Source organism: Haematobia irritans, chromosome 3 (genome assembly GCF_050003625.1).
Source record: "Haematobia irritans isolate KBUSLIRL chromosome 3, ASM5000362v1, whole genome shotgun sequence".
NCBI lineage: Eukaryota > Metazoa > Arthropoda > Insecta > Diptera > Muscidae > Haematobia > Haematobia irritans.
Window position 1 is genome coordinate 3,318,739 of NC_134399.1, and position 21,339 is coordinate 3,340,077.

General features: G+C 34.0%; 1 protein-coding gene across 3 annotated transcripts in view; it reads left to right on the top strand.

The window, feature by feature from the left end:
• The window catches only part of mbo (Nuclear pore complex protein Nup88), an 85,643-nt gene that overhangs the window by 35,882 nt on the left and 28,422 nt on the right, over window positions 1–21,339 (top strand). The window lies entirely within an intron of this gene.

Genomic DNA, 21,339 nt, shown 5'->3' on the forward strand with positions numbered 1-21,339 from the left:
GTCACCTTTGGTTTATGAGCAAATTTGGCATCCGTTTGTTTTCCAAAAGCAATTCAAAAGTAATATCAAACACCAATAGTCTTTTTTAAGTCCATTTTTTTTTTTGCTTTCTACTTACGCCCTAAAAGTTTATTCGTCATGGCCATTAATTATGTATATTGAAATAAGATGCAAATATCTTTGAGAATTAACACGATTTGTGGTTTTTCCAAATTTGAGGGGGGATGATTTTTCTTTTCTTTAGCGCTAATGAATCAATGATATTGACAGTTTTATGAGTTTCAAGTTATGAATTAAGTCCTTATGTGAATGAGAACAGTTGTTTGCTAAACAATAGATAAGAAGTAGCTATTTACGAAAAGGTAAGAAAAGAAAATCTAATAGACTAATTTGTTTGTCAAGAATATATAAGAATTAAAACAGAATATATACAGCAAAAAAAATGTGAGCCCACTACGAAAGAAAGTATAGCTTTATTTTAGAAAAACTTTAACTACAATAGTTAATGGAACAAACAATAGTTTTGCTCAAATTGAAGAACATTTATTAAAAATTTTACATATTTTTCTGATGTGTAAGAGGTCATATTTTTAAACAAAAAATGGAGTTAAAAATTGTTAAAATATGTTCAGTTTTACTAATTTTACTTATTTTACAAAAAATATGAACATAATTTAAGTAAAATTTACTCTCAAAAATATGAGTTATTTTATAAGAATTTCGAATGACATGATTTTTAGTTCATGTCATTGAAGTAAGAAAAACTAAAATAAGAAAACTGTTCTCACAATTGGTAAAGTTTAACTAACCTCAACTAATTTTCATGAACTAGGATAAAGTTAACTCGCCTGTAGAAAGTTTCTTTGGCCTTTTTCTGAGGAAACCTATCTTTATTTTGTCATTCATAAGTTTCGATGTATTTCGTATAAATTTTGATCTCAGCTCCATTAAGTCCAGTAGAACTAGCCGTTTGATTTACCCAAAGGCAACTTGTCTTAGTGATCGAGAAAAGTATGAGCCATTATTACAGGAATAGAACATCGAAAAAATCATTCATTTTAGAAGAATTTATATCCAATCGTTTTAAGTTCATTCATTGCAATTTTAAGAATTTCATTTTGCTTGAGGTCTGAATAATGCTGGTAACATTTCTGAGGGTTTCAAAGCTTCTCTAAGTGGTTTCACTGCAATGTGGAACACCGTTCGGACTCGGCTATAAAAAGGAAGTCCCTTGTCATTGAGCTTAACATAGAATCGGGAAGCACTCAGTAATAAGAGAGAAGTTCACCACTGTGGTATCACAATGGACTGAATAGTGCAAGTGAGCCTAAAATACCGGGCTGCCACTATACCTAACCGATCCTTGGCTTGAGGTTATGAACTAATGAAAAAACTCGGGTGTTATTTTATTCTTGAAAAATTGTTTTTTTTTCCAGATGCATCGATAGACATTATATTTTACAATTGAAATAAATTCATAGCTTTAATCAATATTCACAATATCGAAATGTGTGACAGTCTATGGTAGAGCATTGTGGTCAGAATTAGAAGGTCGACTTACTGATTTTTCAAGATTTTATTTTGAAAGACAAATTCCCCAATAAATCTTTCTAAGGTTTTACATCTTTGCCCAACTACTCAATATTTCCACATTTAACGTTCACTTATAAACTTTTGATTTTTGGTCTTCCGAAAATGTCTTTGCAAAAATGATGGTACAATAAAACAATGGCCATCAAATCTCTCTCCTCTTCGAGAAACTGGTCGTGATGACAGTAACGGACTTCCTTTTGACGTATTAAAAGCCTTTGGAATTTCTTTCATCAACGTTAGCAAACAGGAACAACAAAACGACGAAATCTTTGATTCTTTCTAATGAATACCCCAGCAACTAGAAGCTATGTCCTTTTCTCATGGTATTGTCGACCGAATTTGCAAACATAGACACAATCATCTATTTTTTCCACGGAAAACGGCGTGGGGACAATGATGGCCCAAAGGAAACTCTAACCCTCTTGCTGCATTGGAAGTTCATAGTTTGAATCTATTCACACAAGTCTAAAGTCTATACAGTCTCACAAAACTTTCAAGTGCTTTTCGAAATTTTATTCACATCCCTCCAAAAAAAGGAGATTCCCTCAACTAAACGAAACAACGAAATTTGGAACGTAGTGAAATGTTTAACTCTTTATTATTTTTATTGAGGAACAACAATTGCATTTTTGTGTTGAATACAAATGCCTCTAATGCTGATTATGGTGATGGTAATGAAGCTGGCTTAGGTGATCTGAATGTGGATGATGTTGTATTCATTTCATTCCTCCCATCATTATTCCACTACCGCTGTAGAATATAATTTTTCGATTGCCCATTTTTAGAGAAAATGCAGACATTATACAGGGACCTGAGGTCGGGAAAGAATTTGGTGACAAACAGACAAAGCAAAAGTTCTATCAAGGATGTACATTTTTGGCAAATTACAATAGAAACATGATGGAGAATAGTTTCCTCAGAATTAAAAATGGAAAGGACGAGAGAAATGAATTTCATAGCTGAAAAGATTGATATAGGACCATAAACGAATCATATTACATAGATATAAAAATCTAATGCAGTATTTTTGTGATGTATTTTCAACTAATCATTATATTAGCTAGGAGTAGCCGGGAAGCAATAGTGGAAAGAACTATTCAGAGCCAACTTTATAAACCATGTTACCTTTATTTCTCTGTAGTTTAAGTCTATTGTGGCTTGATGTGCTCGATACTCTAAGAGATTTCGAACATAACTTGACAAGCCGTTCGGACTCGATAATACGAACTTTGGTATTGATCCAGAACATCAAATCACAATCCTTTAATACTACTTATTTTTCTCTCATCTTCGTCCACAAACTCTTGCTACACAAATTTTCCAACCACGTTGCTGAAAACTTTGTGATTTTTGTCATTTTATAGCATTTTGGACTTTTTCGATTTGCATAGCATAACAATTAATGTAAAGTCTCTGTTCTTACTGCCTTCGAAATATAAAGAAAATAAGTATACAACTTCTACTCTCCTCCTATTTTTTGGCTTATTTCATCACCTTCTTTAGACCTTAAGTCAAAGTGTTAAACTCTTCCCTGAAACATTCAACATTATAGGCCTTTCGTGCCAATCTCCAGTCAGCTATGATTACTGACAGTACTTCAAAGATTTTTTGGTGGTGACAGAGGTGTTGTCTATGTGGCAAAGTTGTTTTCATATTCTTTAAGTGTTATTTAATTATATTTACTTTTATAAGAATACAGTCAGTGTCATTTTTGCACCTTTAGGTCTCATTTTTTTTTTTTTGGTTTCTGCTTGTACTGCTGCTTATGTAATTGTTTTGTTAGTTAACTGGCTGGATTTTGTGTTCGTTGGTACTCGGTATCATCAACACGCCAAAAACTGTTGATTTAGGTTGATATTTCCCATAAAATTATGATAATTCTAAGTACACAGTAGCTTGGCCAACTTACGACCTGTGTCTGTTTATCATGAATTTATCCGTTATTAAATTTTTTATTGGTCTTACAAAATAAATCTCCTCAAATGCCTTTTAGGCTGGTAAAAGAAAATTTACTAATATTGCGAAAAAGGCATAAATAACCTCACTATTAATACCAGGGACGTTGAATAAAAAGAGAAATTTGAATTTTTCCAAATAATATCGACTCTAGAGGAAAATGTTAGTGGAATTTGTACACAGACGGTTTTAAGTTTGGGCCAAATTCCATCAATTCCGAGAAGAAGACGTTTCTAATCTTTGAGAGAGCTGTTTGCCATTTTTACGAAGGATGTACTTTCTCAGTACTCCGCTGCCCCAGCATCGACATCCGTTCGAACTTTCCATCATCATAGATTAAAAATTAAAAAGAATGATGACATCCTGAGAGAAAACCTCGTAAATCTTAGAGGATTGCCACAGAAATCGCCGGGCTTGTAAATTCAAATCCCTTTCTATGTGAAATTTGGGAGTAAAACATATTCGCCTAGAAGAAGTAAACCAGGCGTGACTCAAGGTTGGTCTTTGTCTTGGTCCTGGCAAGGCTTCATCTTGCACCACCAGATGTCCATCTGAGAACCCATGTGGAAAGCTGTTCCATAGTTATGTTAGATCGAGAGGACAAGAAGCATGAGATGTGAAAATCTGCACAGTCGACAGCAATTAAATTGACGTCTTAGACTAAAGAGGAACCCCTTTTGTGGCCAGAGCAGTCCCATGCCCAAAAACTCACGGGTTCTTTACGTAACCTATTCCTCGTTAGTAAACATACGGAATTGGTAGTCAAACACTTAGACATAAAATAATGAAGGGATAGACTAAAACCAAATAGGGACAAGATAAGGAAACGGTGAACAACACTGCTACGAAGGCGGTTCGGAAACTTCTTAGCCTATCAATGAAAGAGAATAGTTAGTTTTTAAAAAATATTTTTATTTTTCAATATAATCTCCTGAAACTTCAATACACTTTGTCCAACGCTTTTCTCGCAATTCTATCCCTTGATTAAAATAGTTTTCCTCAAGGTCTTTAAAATAGCGGTTTACAACTGTAATTGCATCTTCATTTGAGGTAAAACGCTTGCCAGCAAGGATTTTTTTTAGATTTGGGAACAAGTAAAAGTCACTGGGAGCTAAATCAGGAGAATAAGGTGGGTGGTCAAGCAACTCGTTCTTTAATTCGTTGATTTTAACCATTGTTAAAACACTCTTGTGCGCTGGTGCGTTGTCTTGATGAAAAATATTTTTTTTTGTGTTGGAAGTCAGGACGTTTTTCTCGAATTTGTACATTTAAATTGATCCAAAAGGTTGCAATAGTACTCTGAATTTATTGTTTTACCCTTTTGCAGATAGTCAATCAATAAAAAGCCTTTGAAGTCCCAAAAAACCGTTGCCATAACCTTACCAGCCGATTGAATTGTTTTTGCCTTCTTTGGGCACTTCCTCCAGCTTCAGTCCATTGCTTGGATTGTTCTTTTGTCGCTGGTTTTTGCTGTTTTTGGACGTTCATCTTCAATGCTTGTACGTCCACTACGTGGTTCATCTTCAATGCTTGTACGACCACGTTTAAATTCAGCAACCCAGTTTTTTACTGTTGCATATGAAGGAGCACTTTCACCTAACACATTCACCATATCATTATGAATTTCTTGTCCCGATAAACCTTTTTTATGTAAATATTTAATGACAGCACGCATTTCTAATTTTTCCATTGTAAAAAAATTGCGGATGCGTCTTTGTTGAACACCTGTTTCCATATGAAGGAGTTGCCAGATCATAACAGAGATGGAAGTTTCACTTAACACTTAACTTTTTTCTGTTTATACCGCGCTTTTTGTGCTAGGCAAAGAAGTTTCCGAACTGCCCTCGTAAGTCAATAGCCATCACCTTCCTGGACCCAGAACAGCACCCGCAGCATTAGTCTTACAGTACCTGAGATAGTCTACCGCCAGCGTCTACTCAAATTCAATGGGGATAGAACAACTAAATTATGCCACGTTTAGAAGGAAACCAAACCCAACTGGTTCGAACTTCAATAAATCAACCAGCTGATCGGAGAAGAGAAAGTGAAAGCAGGATGAGGGAAGGAGCATAAATATTGACTCAGACAGTAAAGCTACAATTAAATCGTAGGTCTCTGTGCTCCTAAACTATAAAATTACCTAAAACTTCCGGAAACTTCTCTGCACTTCAATATTCACCAAAACGAGTTTCGTTTCGGAGGATATGCAGGTGGTCGTTTGAAAAATGCAGATGGCAACTGGATGACGAGAGAGCTTAAATATTAATAAAATCCTAGGTCTCTGTGTTCCTCAACTAAAAAATAACCAAACTTCTCCGTAAGATTTCTCAAGAATTCTATATTCACCAAAACGAGTTTCGTTAGGAAATTTTAACTCGATCGGAGGGAATGCAGATGGTCGGTTGTGGAATGCAGATGGCATATTAACTCAGACATTAAAGCTAGAATAACATAAGACTCGGTGTTTCTCTTCTCAAAAACGACCAAAAATTTGCGAAATTTCTCAGAGATATTTCTCAGCAGTTCAATATTTACCCAATATAAGAGCCTGGTCAAGGAGTTTCAAGACAAAATCCCCACATTTAATAGGTATTTTTAGTTAATATGGCATTAAAATGGTTGAGTCACTATAACCTAACCTGAAAGCGTCTACTATAAGATAGCAAATGTCCACTTTAATTATTTTTATGTTCGACTTTCTTCCACAACCCCTTCACAAATCTCCCACCACTTCCTTTCCTAACGAATCTGTCATGTCTAAAAAAATATTGCTATCAACTAAAATATTTTCAAATATTAAACATAGACAACTGACAATAAACACAGTGATATGCATAGTAATGGAATCAACCACATCAGCCAAAATCATCATCAACACCTAGGCAAACAAATGATGTGGTATAACAGCAACATTTGACCTAGGAAAGGATTGAAGTGTCGCGTCACTAAAATCCTATGTAACTCTTCTAAGGATAATCAAGCAAAACATCTATAAGACCAAAACATCCAGTATCGTTGAAAACTGCTGATGCTGTACTAGACGACTATTCAGATGGCATCATTACAACTAGGGATGATGGTGGAGAAAAAGATGTGCTATAGGTAGGCTAACTCCTCACTTTACTACTTCCAAAATTATATGGCCTATCGACCAAGCACGTCGTCGGCATTTTCTGAAGTAGTCACACTTCTTAACTCACCCGCGGTTTATTATTTCTATAATATTCAAATTTCTTATTTCAGTTCAGTTTTGGCATTTGTAATAACGGAAAATGACTTTTTTAAGAACATTTGAACACCATCACCACCGTCATCCACACAAAATCATATTCCTCGAATATTCTCAAGCTGTGGAGTTTTTTTTTCGCTCGGCTTATGGTATCAGTAATGCTGATGTTTCCCTTTCCTGTAAGGACATTGGTCTCTTCTATACTCCCCGCTAAATTTTCAAATAATTTTAGCTAAAGACGATGACAGTATTAAAATATTCAAATTTTGTGTTGCAATTTCATAAGCAGTTTTTGATTATGAGAATCTACCTGAAGCTACTGGGTAACCAAACCAAAAAGCAACAACCATAATCCACATCCCATGACATTGGCGTTGGCGATGCCTGATGGTTTGCTATGTCGTTGTGCCACCAACCGGTTGTACACTGCTGATATCAGGTAATTTCATTTTTTGACATTACAATATCTGTCAAATGGCTTCGATTAGCATAGAAATGGTTGAAATTTCCAAACCAGCTCCTCCTCCTCTAAATATTATCCAATCCTAGCATGCTGCCATCCAAAGTCAAAGTAGAATTTTCTTATGCTACAATGGTCGTTTACAATGTCATATTTTTTGGTGGCACGTTTGGTCATAATTATGATTATTTTATTATATCTGTATCAGTGAGTGTGTGTGCGTGTGTATTAGGTTTGTATGTATTATGCCAGGTATCGTTTATTTCCAGTTTATACATTTTTATATTATTTTAATGTGCTCTTCAAGGAAATTCGACTTTATTTAATAGTAACCTCTACCCTTACCCCGTTTGTGGTAATCGCCATTTAAAATTTATTTCGCTTACGTTGACAAACCGGAAATGAAATCGTGTTTCCTCCCATCATTTTCATCAGATGGATAGGCAATTACGCTTAACTAAATCAAGAGATAGACTAACCTCCGTCAAGGGTTATATGATATTAGATTTAATGGCTAGCATTCAACACAATTTTGATTCAGTTTCATTTCGTTTGAGATAACCCAATTCAATTAACATTAACAGAATTATTTCCATTTCAAAATGATATACATCAGACTTCAAAAAATAATTAGCGAAAGGAGTTTTTATATCTTCCACCATAGGAAGGGGGTAGAATTATTTTTTAAACCCTGGACAAATGATTGTTTGACCGCCTCTCATAAGTAGGCCCAGTTCACACATAAACTATATCCAGATCACCTCCTCTAGGACAATTTCTTAATGGTTATTAAAGAATATTTTTAACGTAAAAAAAAACTTCGTTTGTCTCAAATTGTGTTCCTCAGAAAACTCTTCTTTCAGAGTTGATATTGCGGCCCATCTCCAGATTTGAACATACTGCAGACAAAATTTTTAACTGATTCGATACAACGAGTAAGTTTTTGTTCTCTAACGATCACACTAGTAAAGGATCTGATAAAAGTTTACTTACAGAGTAGATTTTCAAATATAGATCTAAACACCGATATACCCACCAAAATAGTGAACAATTATCCTTAAGAGATTTTTTATGTAGTCCTCATAGATACCGATCGTCGAATTTTACTTCCCCAGAGTCTAAAAATCGCAATTTATACTGGATATGAATGGCATTTTCAAGAAGTTCCGTTGGTGCTACGTTAGCTAACTAACTTTAATCAGTTAAAACCTAACGGGGTATACGACCATTTTCATGTACCCCGTCATGTAACCCTCTAATGCCCCAATTTTTTTGCCAGCTGATTAAATATTCAATGCTAACGATACAAAAGCAAGAACACTAAACAAGAAAAATGTATACGGTAAAATTCAGTATATGCTACAAAGCCTCATGAACAGTTTCAACTGAGTTTTTTTTTATTTTACCCATTTTTGTTGTCTTAAGGTGCGTTTTACTAAAAGGTTCCTGATTTAATAAAGTCCGCCTAAAGGCGGGATTGGGCATTAGAGGGTTAAAGAGATTGTTTGGTTGCAATACAAAAATCCTTTTCCAAACTTTCCTCTTGCGTATTTAAGAACAAAAAACGCCTTTCTCCGTCACAACTTGGTATTCTTTTGTGAAAGTAAAGCCGCGTGGCAGCCCGATTTATTTTCAGGCTCATTTAGACGCGTTATAAGGACGGACGGATATGTGGCGCTTTTAACACCTCTTCAAATTTACTCTAAAAAAATTATTAATTGAAAATCTATAAAGCAAATCCTACTGTCGAAAAAGATTGATTGATTGATTGATACAATGATTTTGGACTTAATTAACCCGAATTGTGCTGTAATTATTTTTTTCGAATTTTGAAATGTCGATGGTATGTTTCTCCCATGACATGGTCACGCCCGGGTTAAAAAAAAAATTAAAAAAACAAAAAAACTTTAAACCCATCTTCCAAAATTCGAAGTAATAAGTAATATATTTAATCCAAAATTCAATGTCGGATTATTATTATGAGATTATTTATTTCATTCAGAAATGCTTCAAAGTTGCATTATGAATGCAACTTTAAAGGAGGAACACAATTTTTTTATGTCTTAAATTTAATGAAAAAAATTAATGCAAAACGATTAAAAACTGCCTTCTAATAAAAAATGTCTTTATTTTAAAGAAAATTGTATGCAAATTGCATGTTCAAAAATCCATGTTACGTCCCCCGCATTTTGACTTCACATATTTTATAAATTTTGCTTAAAGCAAATTGGTTTGGGGTCGGATTGTAACGAATAGGAATAAAATCTCAGAATATTCTGCATGCACGAGTCTACAGCGGTACAGCGGTTAATATATCGAAACTCCACTTTTGCTTAAAATTAGTTTAACGCTTTTCTCTGAAGTCAAAGTATGACGACATTATTTCTTTCCTGTGGACGTATGGTCTATAAGTTTTAATGCCATAATTCTACTCATTAGTTTGTCCTACACGCAATTAAACACAAATGGCTTTAGCTTTTTACCCTTTACCTGTGCAACAAACAGCATTTCACTACAATTCCATGGCATGGCTAGTGAAACATCTTGGGTGGTAGATTGAACCCAAGTCTATTTTGTATCATTGTACTGCCACCTTTTAGGCTCTATAAATCCTTAGAAGCTTTCTCCCAACGACGGCAACACTCCAATGTAATGGGATATGCTGCTAAAACTGCTATAGCTTGAAAACTTTATCCTCCACTAGATTTTGAGTGGAGCGGAAACATTGCCAAAATAATGTGTTTGAGAAAAATTTGTCGCTTGCCTCGTTGGCGTTTACATCCTGCGTTCGCATATTTCCTTTAGGCGGCGTATATTTTTCCCCATCTCGACTTTTTTTTTGGTTGGCGTATATATTTCAAAAAATTTATTACTCACAAAATATCACCTGTGCGTCGTCCTCGTCGTCTTTGGCAATGCTAGAAAATTTTTATGTTGTAAATTTTAATGTTTTAAACCAAAAAGTTTGTTGTGCTTTGCTGGCGCTGTGTTGTTACCTTTCCATAATTTATAAACAAATAGTTGCAGGTCTGTGTGTTTTTGTTGTAACGAAAATTAATGAGACATTAGTTTCATGGATTGCCAAAATTATTGTAGCATTTGTACGAAATGTGAAGGATAAATCAGATTCTAAAATTTGTCGGATTTATGGAGGATAAAATGTAAATGCTATAAAACTCCTGAATTTGTTCAACAGCAATGGAACTTTACATTTCGGAGAACATAGAAAATGAAAAGTTTTGTAATATATCATTTTCGATTTTATTTTGTATACAAAATATCAAATTTTATTGAACTATATTCTATATTCCCGCGTCTTTAGGAAGCAATTTGTTAAAAAATGTCGACTTTAAACTATTCGACGATTGGAAAAATAGCTCCAATTACTGCTATGAAAATAGCCCCAAAATCTAAATGAAGTAGGACCCAAAAAAAATTTTATGGAAAGCAACAACACACAATTTCAATGTTTTCTTTGGGGTGGTAAGTAACTTCATTTTTTGGGTCATTATGAAAACAAACCCCAGTATTGCAAATGAAAATGAACCACATTTTCTCTTTGAGATTGTGTCTGCTTTTCAAGTGGGACCTTTTTAGCTTTCTGGGATTTGACAAGCATTGTATCGCTTCGGAATTATTTTTTCGTGGTTTAAACTTTCTCCTATGAACAGCCCAAAGCAGAGAATGAAACCAACCCATTTTGTCGGCGGTAGCTGACACTAAATTTTGGCCTCAGACGGTGGCGACTAAGCCGATTTAGCAGAAATTGATTATCTATTCCGCGACGGAAATTATTCATTATAAAATCAATTATAAAATCAAAAAAGATAAATTGTACAAACAATCTTACAATCAAATTTAAATTTAATTGACATCTTCTGAGCAGAGAATAAAGCCGACCCATTTTTTTGGCGGCAGCTTGACGGCTAAGCCGATATAAATTTGTCTATTCGGCGGCGTACAATTATCCATTATAAAATCAATTTTAAGTGTTCCGAATTGTAATGATATTAGTTTTACAACCAATTTTATAATCAAATTTACATTTCATTCAAATTTTCTGAACCAATTTTCTGTAAATAAAAATTTTATAGCAACTTGGCGGCTAAATTTGAGTCGAAATGAGTCGATATATTCTGCGGCGCCATCAACTGGCAAAAGAACGGTCGCAGCAGCTAAAATTACGATTCAGCGACTGCATTCTCTGGTCCGATGAGGGCCAACAAGATTTCCAACCATATATAAGACATATTATTTTTTCTTAAAACTGCATATTTTTCCAATCGTTTAGGGTTCATTTTCACGCGGTCCTTTAACTCAAAAGTGAAAATGAGCCCTAATTTTAATTCGGAGGCGATTTTCATACTTTGGTTACATTTTGTTGGGGCTCATATTCATTATGAAGCGTACCCCATGCGTTGGGTTTTGGGGTTCATTTTTCTGGGGCCCATTTTCATACCGGCGTCAAAATCTAATCAATAGAACTAAACTTTTCTGATTCCACAACACCGAAACTATTTAACCCCTTCCTGGCTTAATTCCACCATTGCTTGTCATCTATAAATTTTCGCCATTTAGTCATACTTGGTTTTTGCTCGAACACCTTCTCAATTTATTTTTCATTGAAGCGAGTCCATAGTCTTATCTGGCGACAATAAAAATTCGTTACCCTTAGAAAATTAGCAATAAAATGGAAAATGGACTGTAAAAGAGAGAAAAAGTCGCATGAAATAAGCTTGATTAAATGTAATTAGCGCAATTAAGTATAACTAAGCCTAAACTAATTGCAATGTACAAGAAAAAAATCCTTTACCTAAAATCATGCCTCACAGCCTTATCCATAATCAGGACAATCAGGAAAGAAATATACAGCAAGACTATTTACACAGGATGCTCATTTCATTTCCGCTTCAAAACCAAAAAAACAAAAACACCACGAATATTCCTTAAAATTTATATGCAATTTTGGGCTTTGTCTTTTTTTCCTTCCTTCGTTAGGTGGGTTTTTATTAGCTCCTTCAACAATGAAAGGAGGACACACAAATCCAGCATCTAATACGCCCTCATATTTAAAAGTATTTACACGACAAAAACACATTTTCAAAGGCAGAAAAAGACACGCATTTTCGTCATAAAAATTGTCAAACGCGCGCAAAAAAAGACGGTGAAGCATTTGTAACCGGAAAAAGGGTTAGATCATTCACCCAGGCATATTTCCGTTTGTGTAAATACTCGGTTGGATTTGTACGTGTAACTGCATATTTTCAGCCTCCCTCAGCACTTGCTCACCACCCCCAGGACCGACCACCATATTTTTCCAAACACTTTTCCAAATGTTTAATAAACGAGCCCACCCCTCGTTATTTGTAAATATATTTTTGTGTTAAGTGATATAAGAAAAAAACCAACAGAAAAATTATCGCTTTTTTGTCAGTTACGGTGGCTGGCAAAAGGTAATTTTATGTCTATTGCATTAATCCTTTTTCAGGACATTTCCGTTTTTGGTTATCCGTGCTTTTTTTTTTGGTCTAGTTTTTTTTTTTTGTAATTCATTTGCCTTTTATCATCAGGGGCATTTTTGGCCCTTGGTTAATATTGCTTTTGGAAAATGTTTTGTAAATAAAAATTAAAACATGATGGCCACATATTTTAATTGTCATTTTGTCTAACAGCGGACACTGGATTAAACATTTTTGGAATACGAAAATTATTATCTGCATTCGGTGTCCCAAAACGAGGCAAATCAAAAAAAAAAAAAACAGATAGCAAATGTTATGTCTGGCTATAGTATATGAAATGGCTAAATAAACCAGGGATCCGGAGCGGAGCGGAGCGGAGCGTGGAGCGGAGCGGAGCAAGCCCTTTTTTTGCCGGAGCGGGAGCGGAGCGGGAGCGGTATTTCTAAAATCCGGAGCGGAGCGGGAGCGGAGCGGTTTCCAAATGAAAAACCGCTCCGCTCCGAATAAAATATTACTTCAATGAAATGTGTAACTTTGAAATTACACTGTGTAGGTAATTTCAAATTTAGCTAGTACTTAGCGTAGTGTGAGTAAACGTTTAAAATGTACGATATGTATTTTTGTACGTACGTACATTGGGGAAAACACAACGTGTTTTTTAGTAATTGTTTTCAAAAACGGCAAATGTCAAAACAGATATCTAGTATATGTTGTAAAAGTAACAACAGTACTTTCGATCAATTTCATCCCGTATTACTACAAAGATGTTTGTAATGAACGTCAAATAAATGCAATTAAACGATCTTATTTATATTTAATTTTCTAGTTTTCTACACTGAAAAAAATATTGTCGTGAAGTCAAAGATTCCATGTCCTTAGAATAAGAATGCAAATTTTGCATAACATGGAAGACGCATTTCTCTAAAATAAAGTTTTTTTCTTGTCCAAAAGGCAATAAACTTTTGAATGAAGTTGTAATGTCCTTATAATTAAGTGATTTTACTTAAAAATGTGTATCATAACATGAAAGATAAAATTTTTGAGGTAAGGTCAACGTGACTTTAATAATTAAGAAAAATTCTTTAAAATTAATAAAATTGTCTTTAAATTTGTTTCCTTTTTGCATCTTGCCTACAAAGCAAAAAATCGTTAAAAAATAAGACATGTTTTTCAACACTTTATTTTAAAGACGCTTTTTACTTGAAACATAGCATAATTTCTACTGGAAGTCGAGTCTTAATATGGAAAAAAAAATAACTCGTTAACTCGTTTTTAAAGGATTTTGACAACAACTGACGAAAAAAATCTAAAAAAAAATGAAAAATTAACATTTGCTTCCTAGAAGCAAGTACATAACCCCCAAATTTAAAAGAGAATTACGTCTTTAAAGTATCCTTACTTGTATTCTCCGCTTCTTTGGCTCGGTATTAAAGTAAAGACAAAATCTTTGGAACCGGGCATGCTTTTTTTCATTCACATTTGCTTTACTATTGTACTATATCCTAGCATTCTCTTATTTCTGATATTAGTTCTCGAAAATTTAATTAAAATTATGGATAGTTTCAATTTTGGTTGAAAAATGTGCGCATATACATTTATTATACAATAAAGGGAAAAAAAGCGAAATTAGGTAACACTAGATCTGAGTAAGAATATTCGTAGGTATACCACGGACTGGGGCCAAATCACCGCATTCGTCATCGAGTTCTGTTTCGTATAGAGAAACATTTCGATCGCATTAAATTTTTGGATCACCGCATTCGATCGAAATTTATTTTGTCTACTACTTTTTTTACATTGCTGTAAACATATGGTAATACGAAATTGGAAGAGAGTAGAATTTCAAAATAATTTTTTTTTATCAAATTAGGATATTTTTGAGATATTTATGTTGCTTTTGTGTGTTAAAATATATGTGTAAAAATATATTATGAATCCAAGTATTTTTTGGTTTTCCTCGTCTTCGGCTTCAGAGGATGAGTACAAAGGGGCATTAATAAGGAAAAATATTGGTGACAAAAGCAGTCCTTTAGCATTGCCTGAATTAGAGTAAGTGATTCTATTTTGAAGTGAGTGTTTTTAACATCCATAGATTTAAAAAGAGTTCTTGAAAAAATAAGTTTTTTTGAAGCGGCTACTGAGCATTCCTTTCTTTGATCCGTTTCCCTAAATGCAAGTAATATTATATTTTATTAAATGTATTTTGCCAAAATAGAATAATAATTACATTTTCACCAACTTTTTTCTTTTTGTTTACCTTTTTTCTGCTTGAAAATCACTACATACTTTGTTTTCGATAGCATGCTACCTATCGTGTTCAACTTCGAGTATAAACAATTCGATAACGACTGCGGTGATCCGCGTAAATTACATACGATGATGAAGTACTCGATTTCGACTGCGGTGATTTGGCCCCTGATGTCGATGGAGGTTGTTGCAAACATAAATATACACACACACACACACATTACAAATATAAAAAAACCTCTTCTCTACGTCTGTTGCAAAACAAAAAAAAACTTTCGGAGAGTAGTTACTTCTACTCTGTGTATAGACTTTCAATTCCAATCAGCGTTGCCGTTTTGGTCCGATCGGACCAAAATTGGTCCAAAAGATTTCTAATTTTTAAATTTGGTCCGATGGTCACACCAAACAGAATTTGGTCCATTTTGGTCCATTTTCATAAATTTGGTTTCTATCACATATTAAATAGTAGTAGCAAAGAATATTGTCGGGAGGCCAAATATTTCACATGCTTAAAATACGAATATGAATTTTGCTTAGAATAGAAGACGTATTTCTCTGAAAAAAAGTTTTTCCTTGTCTAAAAGTCTCTAAACTTTTCAATGAAGTCTGTTTGTCTTTATAGCTAAGTGATTCGACATAAAAATGTGTATCCTAACATGAATGCAAATTTCGTTTTAATGAAGTCAAAATGGATTTAATATTTCTGAAAAAATCTTCAAAATTAATAAAATATTTCAACACATTGTTTTAAAGTCATTATACCCTAAACCACATAGTGGTTAGGGTATAATAAGTTTGATCTGCCAAAAAATGTGCCTACAAGAAATATTGATTTTAGACCCCATAAAATATATACCGATCGACTCAGAATCACCTCCTAAGTCGATCTAGCGCTTGGCGTCCGTCCGTCCATCCATCCTTCCGTCTGTCCATGTATTTGTTGTTCACAGGATTTCGGTCGCAATTATTAACAGATTTTGATGAAATTTGGTACAGGGAGTTTTTTTGGGCACAAGGACGAACGTTATTGAATTTGGAAGAAATCGGATCAAATTTAGATATAGCTCCCATATATATGTATTGCCCGATTTCGACAAATGGGTTCACGTTGCACTTTTTTTACTAACCGATCGTCGTCAAATTTAGCACAAAATAATCTTCTGTATCACCCTTTAAGTCTGAAAATTTCATCGAAATCGGTTCAGATTTACATATAGGTCCCATATATATGTATCGCCCGATTTTGTCAAATTAGGTCATAAAACCCTTATTTATCAACCGATCTTACTCAAAGTTGGCGAAATGTAATCTTCTATAGCACTAACTATATGTGCAAAAAATCATCGAAATCGGTTCAGATTTAGCTATAGCTCCCATATATGTACCGCCCGATTTTTCTAAATAAAATAAAATTCAATTGAACAAATAATACAATGTTTGTACTATAATTTTCTCGAAGAGGAGCGGAGCGGAGCGTGGAGCGGAGCGGAGCGATTTTTTTTTTTCTCGGAGCGGAGCGAGGAGCGGAGCGGTTTTTTTTTCTCCGGAGCGGGAGCGGAGCGGAGCGAAAAAAATGGACCGCTCCGGATCCCTGAAATAAACACGTGTTATTTTCCCTCATTTTTACGAGGATAATGATTATTTTACCCTCTCAATGAATTGAAATTATTCAAAACGTAAAAAAGAGTTTTGAAAAGATGAGCGTTTTGCTCATTTTGGAGTCTGATGATAACGTCTGTGTATATTAACTCAGTTACCATGAGAAATATACAAAGTACTGATATTATAGTGCATTATCTTTGTTTTGGCGCCCGAGTATAGACCGATAAACTTTTCGAAAATGCCCATAAAACTATATAGTAAGCAAGTCAAGTGGAGTAATTTTGTATAAGAAAGGACTGAAACAGTTTAAATAATTATGTTTTGGTCCTACATAATATCAAATGATTCACAAAATTAAAAAAAAAAATCGATTGACGAAACTCGATTTTCATATAAAGATTGTTCGCAACATGTTTCTGCATACTAGCCGAAATATCTTATCGTATAAGTATTAAAAACACTTTTTTTGGAACAGAGGAAAATTATTGACCTAAATTATCCTTCCTTTTGTTTATATATTTACACTAATAGAAAAAATTACGTTCCAAAATCATGAACGGACGGTAACAAAATTCGGAAATTCTGTATAATTTCCGAATTTAGTTTTTGTTTTGACAACGTATGGTGTCAATTTATCATTGTCTGATTGGCACCGTCCGTGCTCCGTTTGACACCACATGGTTGTTGATTCACTTTGATGAACGGATCGTTTTGCACGCTGTTCATGATTTTTTCTATGGGTGTTTCAATATTGAAACGACTTCAATCTGCATAAATTTAGTTCTGTTAAAATAGTTCTAAAGTTTTGTTTTCGGAGAGGAATCATATCTTTCAATGATCGGGCGCCGGTATGTAATGCAAGGATCCTGAAAATGTGAAAATTAAAACATTTTTCATTACATAAGAACAGTTCATATTGGGAATCGCCTCACCGTGGTGCAATGACTAGCATGCCCGCCTTGTGGGGTCAATCCTAGTTGCGACGCTGGTGATATTTCTGAGTTTATCAATGAATGTGGTTTCACCATAATGTGAATCGCTGTTCAGACTGGGCTTTAAGAAAGTGGTCCCTTGTCAGTAAACTTAACATGGACTCGGCAATCAGCAATCATTCATAAGAGAGAAGTTCACCACCTGTGGTATCACAATGTACTGAATAGACTAAGGGAGCCTAAAATATCGGGCTGCCACCATACCTATCGTAACTAGTTCTGTTTGGAAACTCTTCCGTCATCCCCGATCCGTCGTCGCAATAAAAAAATATACTTTTTTTTGAAGGGTAAAAAAAGCAAAAGCTTCCCCTTGCACATTTGCAGTACCTCGAATGTATGCGGACAATCATTAAATCAGGTTTTCATGATCTTCGCACTTAATATCCTAATACTTTTATCAAAACTCCTTTCTGTGTTTATAATGCCTTATGGAATGACACAAATTCATTTCTAATTGCATATTTCCAGTGCTTATACACACATAGAAGGAATATGATCACGTAAAACATGTTTCAAGAGCAAAATGTTAGTTTTGGATTGTGACCATGTAACATGCACAAATAACATTTTGCTCTTGAAACATGTTTGAGGTGATCATATTCCTTCTCTGGGTGTATGTTTGCGACTAATCAATAAATCGGCGTTTCACGATCTTCGCAACTCATACGATCAATCTTTTCAAATCAAGGTTTAAATCTTAAAATGCCTTAATTCCAGCATATTTACACATTTTTTATTTTGACGCCCGATCTTTAACAGATTTTTATGGTCAACTTTTTTTATTTCCATAAAAAGTCTCTTTTTATTTCATGTGTCCTTATTCGAATCCATCTTTTGCTCAATCAATAACCAATATTTATGGATATAAGGATGTTGCTTTCGAAATAATGTGGTCTCCTTGATCTCTCCTTCTTTTGTCCCTACCTATCTTCCCTAGTTTTCTTTTATTCTTCGTTGTTCATCTTGTTTTTCAACAATTTGTCAAAGAATTTTGTTCCTAAAATAAGTTTTGCTGTCATTTATCGTTGCCATTGCTAGCGTTATGTTCGAGTTTTCTTTGGCAAAATTCCATTGAATGGGAAAAAGAGTTGAAGGACAGATGATGATGGGCCCCCAAAGAAACGAAAAACTAATGATGACAAAACCAAGAAAGGATTTAATGGCACATTAAGATTTTTATTACCATTGCAAAAGGATGAAATGCCTCATTGTTGTTCATATCATTCGAAACACCGAAAATTTTGCATTGCATTACTTTTTGGCTTTCGTTAACAAATCCATTGTCTATCTATAGTGGGGCAAGACTAAAGATGGAACTGATGACAGCGAAGATTATGGCAATGTGGATAGAGATGTAGCTGGCCTCCTTAATGCCAAGTAAGCACTTCATCTCACAGTGAGCTGACATCTTTGTTAGGCCAGCCGGTGGCTCTGGCTCATCTTCCTAGCGGTGATGATAATTCTTTAGAGTTCTCCCTTCGCATTTCCCTGGAAATGTCATTTTTGTCAAGTTTAGCATAAAATGACATTTATTTTACTTTTCCCCTCTACCCGCTTTACTACTGAAAGTTCTTTTTTTCCAAAATCCCTAGAAATTTTTGGCCAACTGTCTGTATCTACCATGCCATTCGAAACAATTTGATGGGCGTTCTTTATTATTACTCTCAAGGTGTATTCATATTGTCATTTGTGGTGGCGGTAATGGTGACGATGGCATCCATCTACTACAAGAGCACCAAAGACATACCAACTAACTAAACTCCAAACTCCTTTTCCTACCTAGCTACAATGTAAAGAAGGTTTGGTATAATTAAATTAATTTGTTGGAAATATTTTTGTGTGACACATTAACATTCATTACTCTGACATAAGAACACTTTGAAGTACCATTTAAATTCCACCTGAATGTAAACGTATTTTTGATTATTTTATTCTGAATGCCACAAAAAAAAAATAGAAATGATACAAGAATAACGAAATTAAAGAAACAATTTCATATTTTATAATCAGTGAAGAATGATCACTTTCACACTGAAACTTTGTTGATTTTCCAATTCATTTTAAAAACTCATTTATTGAGCATTCATATTCAATAAAATTAATTAATTGCTTTAATAAACTTTTTTTTTAATCAAACCAAATTAACGAAGTACTAGAAGCTTGTAACTCATCAATAATTATCAATACATTAATTTTTTAATCAATTATATTTTATTATTTCTGATTAATTCTATGATTTCTGCTATCATTTTCGTGATTGACGTAATATCAATTAAAAAATTAATTGGATCAACTAATTTCGATATTGAATCCGAAAAAGATTGTGTTTGTATTTCATAGAAGCCGCATCTTTGGCTTGAAATTTATACCAAAATCCTTAAGAGAAAATCAAAATCTTTGGATAGAAGTTAACTGTTTTTGATGCCGGCTTACATACAGAAAAGTCCACTATCTTCCCTGATAAAGATCATAGCGAATAGAAATAAGGTAGGATGAGCAAATTTGGAATGCACGATAAAGATTCTTCTTAAGACGATTTTTTTGCTTCATCTCGGTAATGGACATAATAATTTTGGACCTATTTGGCGACAGGGATTGGGAGAATCGTACGGAATACGACGAGTGGATTGAGTTTCAAAAAATCTAGAAATCGATACCAAAATCTTTAAACAAAGGTTTAGTATAATTTCCTCTTCTAAGAATGAAACTTGGATCTGCTATAGGCTTCAAAAATATGTAATATTTTTATATGACTTCTGAATATTCGTTTAACCCATTTGCCATTCTGTAGTCCCTCACTCTCGTGTTTGTTAGAGTATCCGCTTTTATATTCTCTTTTTTTTCAGATTACATTATTAATGTCCATTACGTCCAGTTTCAACATATGAAACGAGAACAAAACCACTTGAAAAAAAAAATAACTCCATACATAATTGTTTTAAAAGCGTGTACCGGGAAATGAGGACAGTTGCCGCTTGGCAAAAAAAAAATCACTGTATTTTATGAGAAGGATGTAAAAAATACACTTCTATTTCTATGCGAGTAATGAATATTATTTAAGCATAATTACAAATAAGAGCTATGGTCAGAGATATATTATATTTTTTCAACGAATGAGAATTATAAACTACTTATTGGTACATTGAGTTCATTATAGGCTTGGTAACAAATGCCTATTTTCATTACGAATTAAGCAAATGGATCTTTTTTTCATATCAATAAATACAATTCGGTATTTGTTTTGTCTAATAATTAATCACTGGGCAATTTCGATATAAATTGCTCCATAATACGAGTATACATATAACATATGACAAACAACTGGATTTTGGCTCCCGAGCATAGACTTTCTGTATTATAAAGTTGTCGTTTGTAGCCACGAAATATTTTCAAACGAAACATTTCGGTTATTATTAGTATCCAAGAACACAAAAAACACTTTCTCACAGTGGCTTAGTGTTTATAAACGCAGTTCGCGAACTGCTTTATTATATTTTGCTTTATTTATTAGGAATTTTAGTCGATAAAATATTTTCAAAAGTTAAATTTTACTCGTATCCAAAAACACAAAAAACCTAGTATCCTTTACTTCCTTACATTATAATCCAATCACAAGATTCATTTTGGAACTTTCCACTCTAAAACCTATACACGGCTCCAAAGACTGAGGTTCGTTTATTGGATATTGATTTGAAGAATAGCTTTTCTCCGGATAATCTCGATATCGTTTTTTTTTTAATATAAGAATAGTTAGATTTTTGGCGCTCGAGCATAGTCTTCAAGCAACTGGTTTTTGGCTCC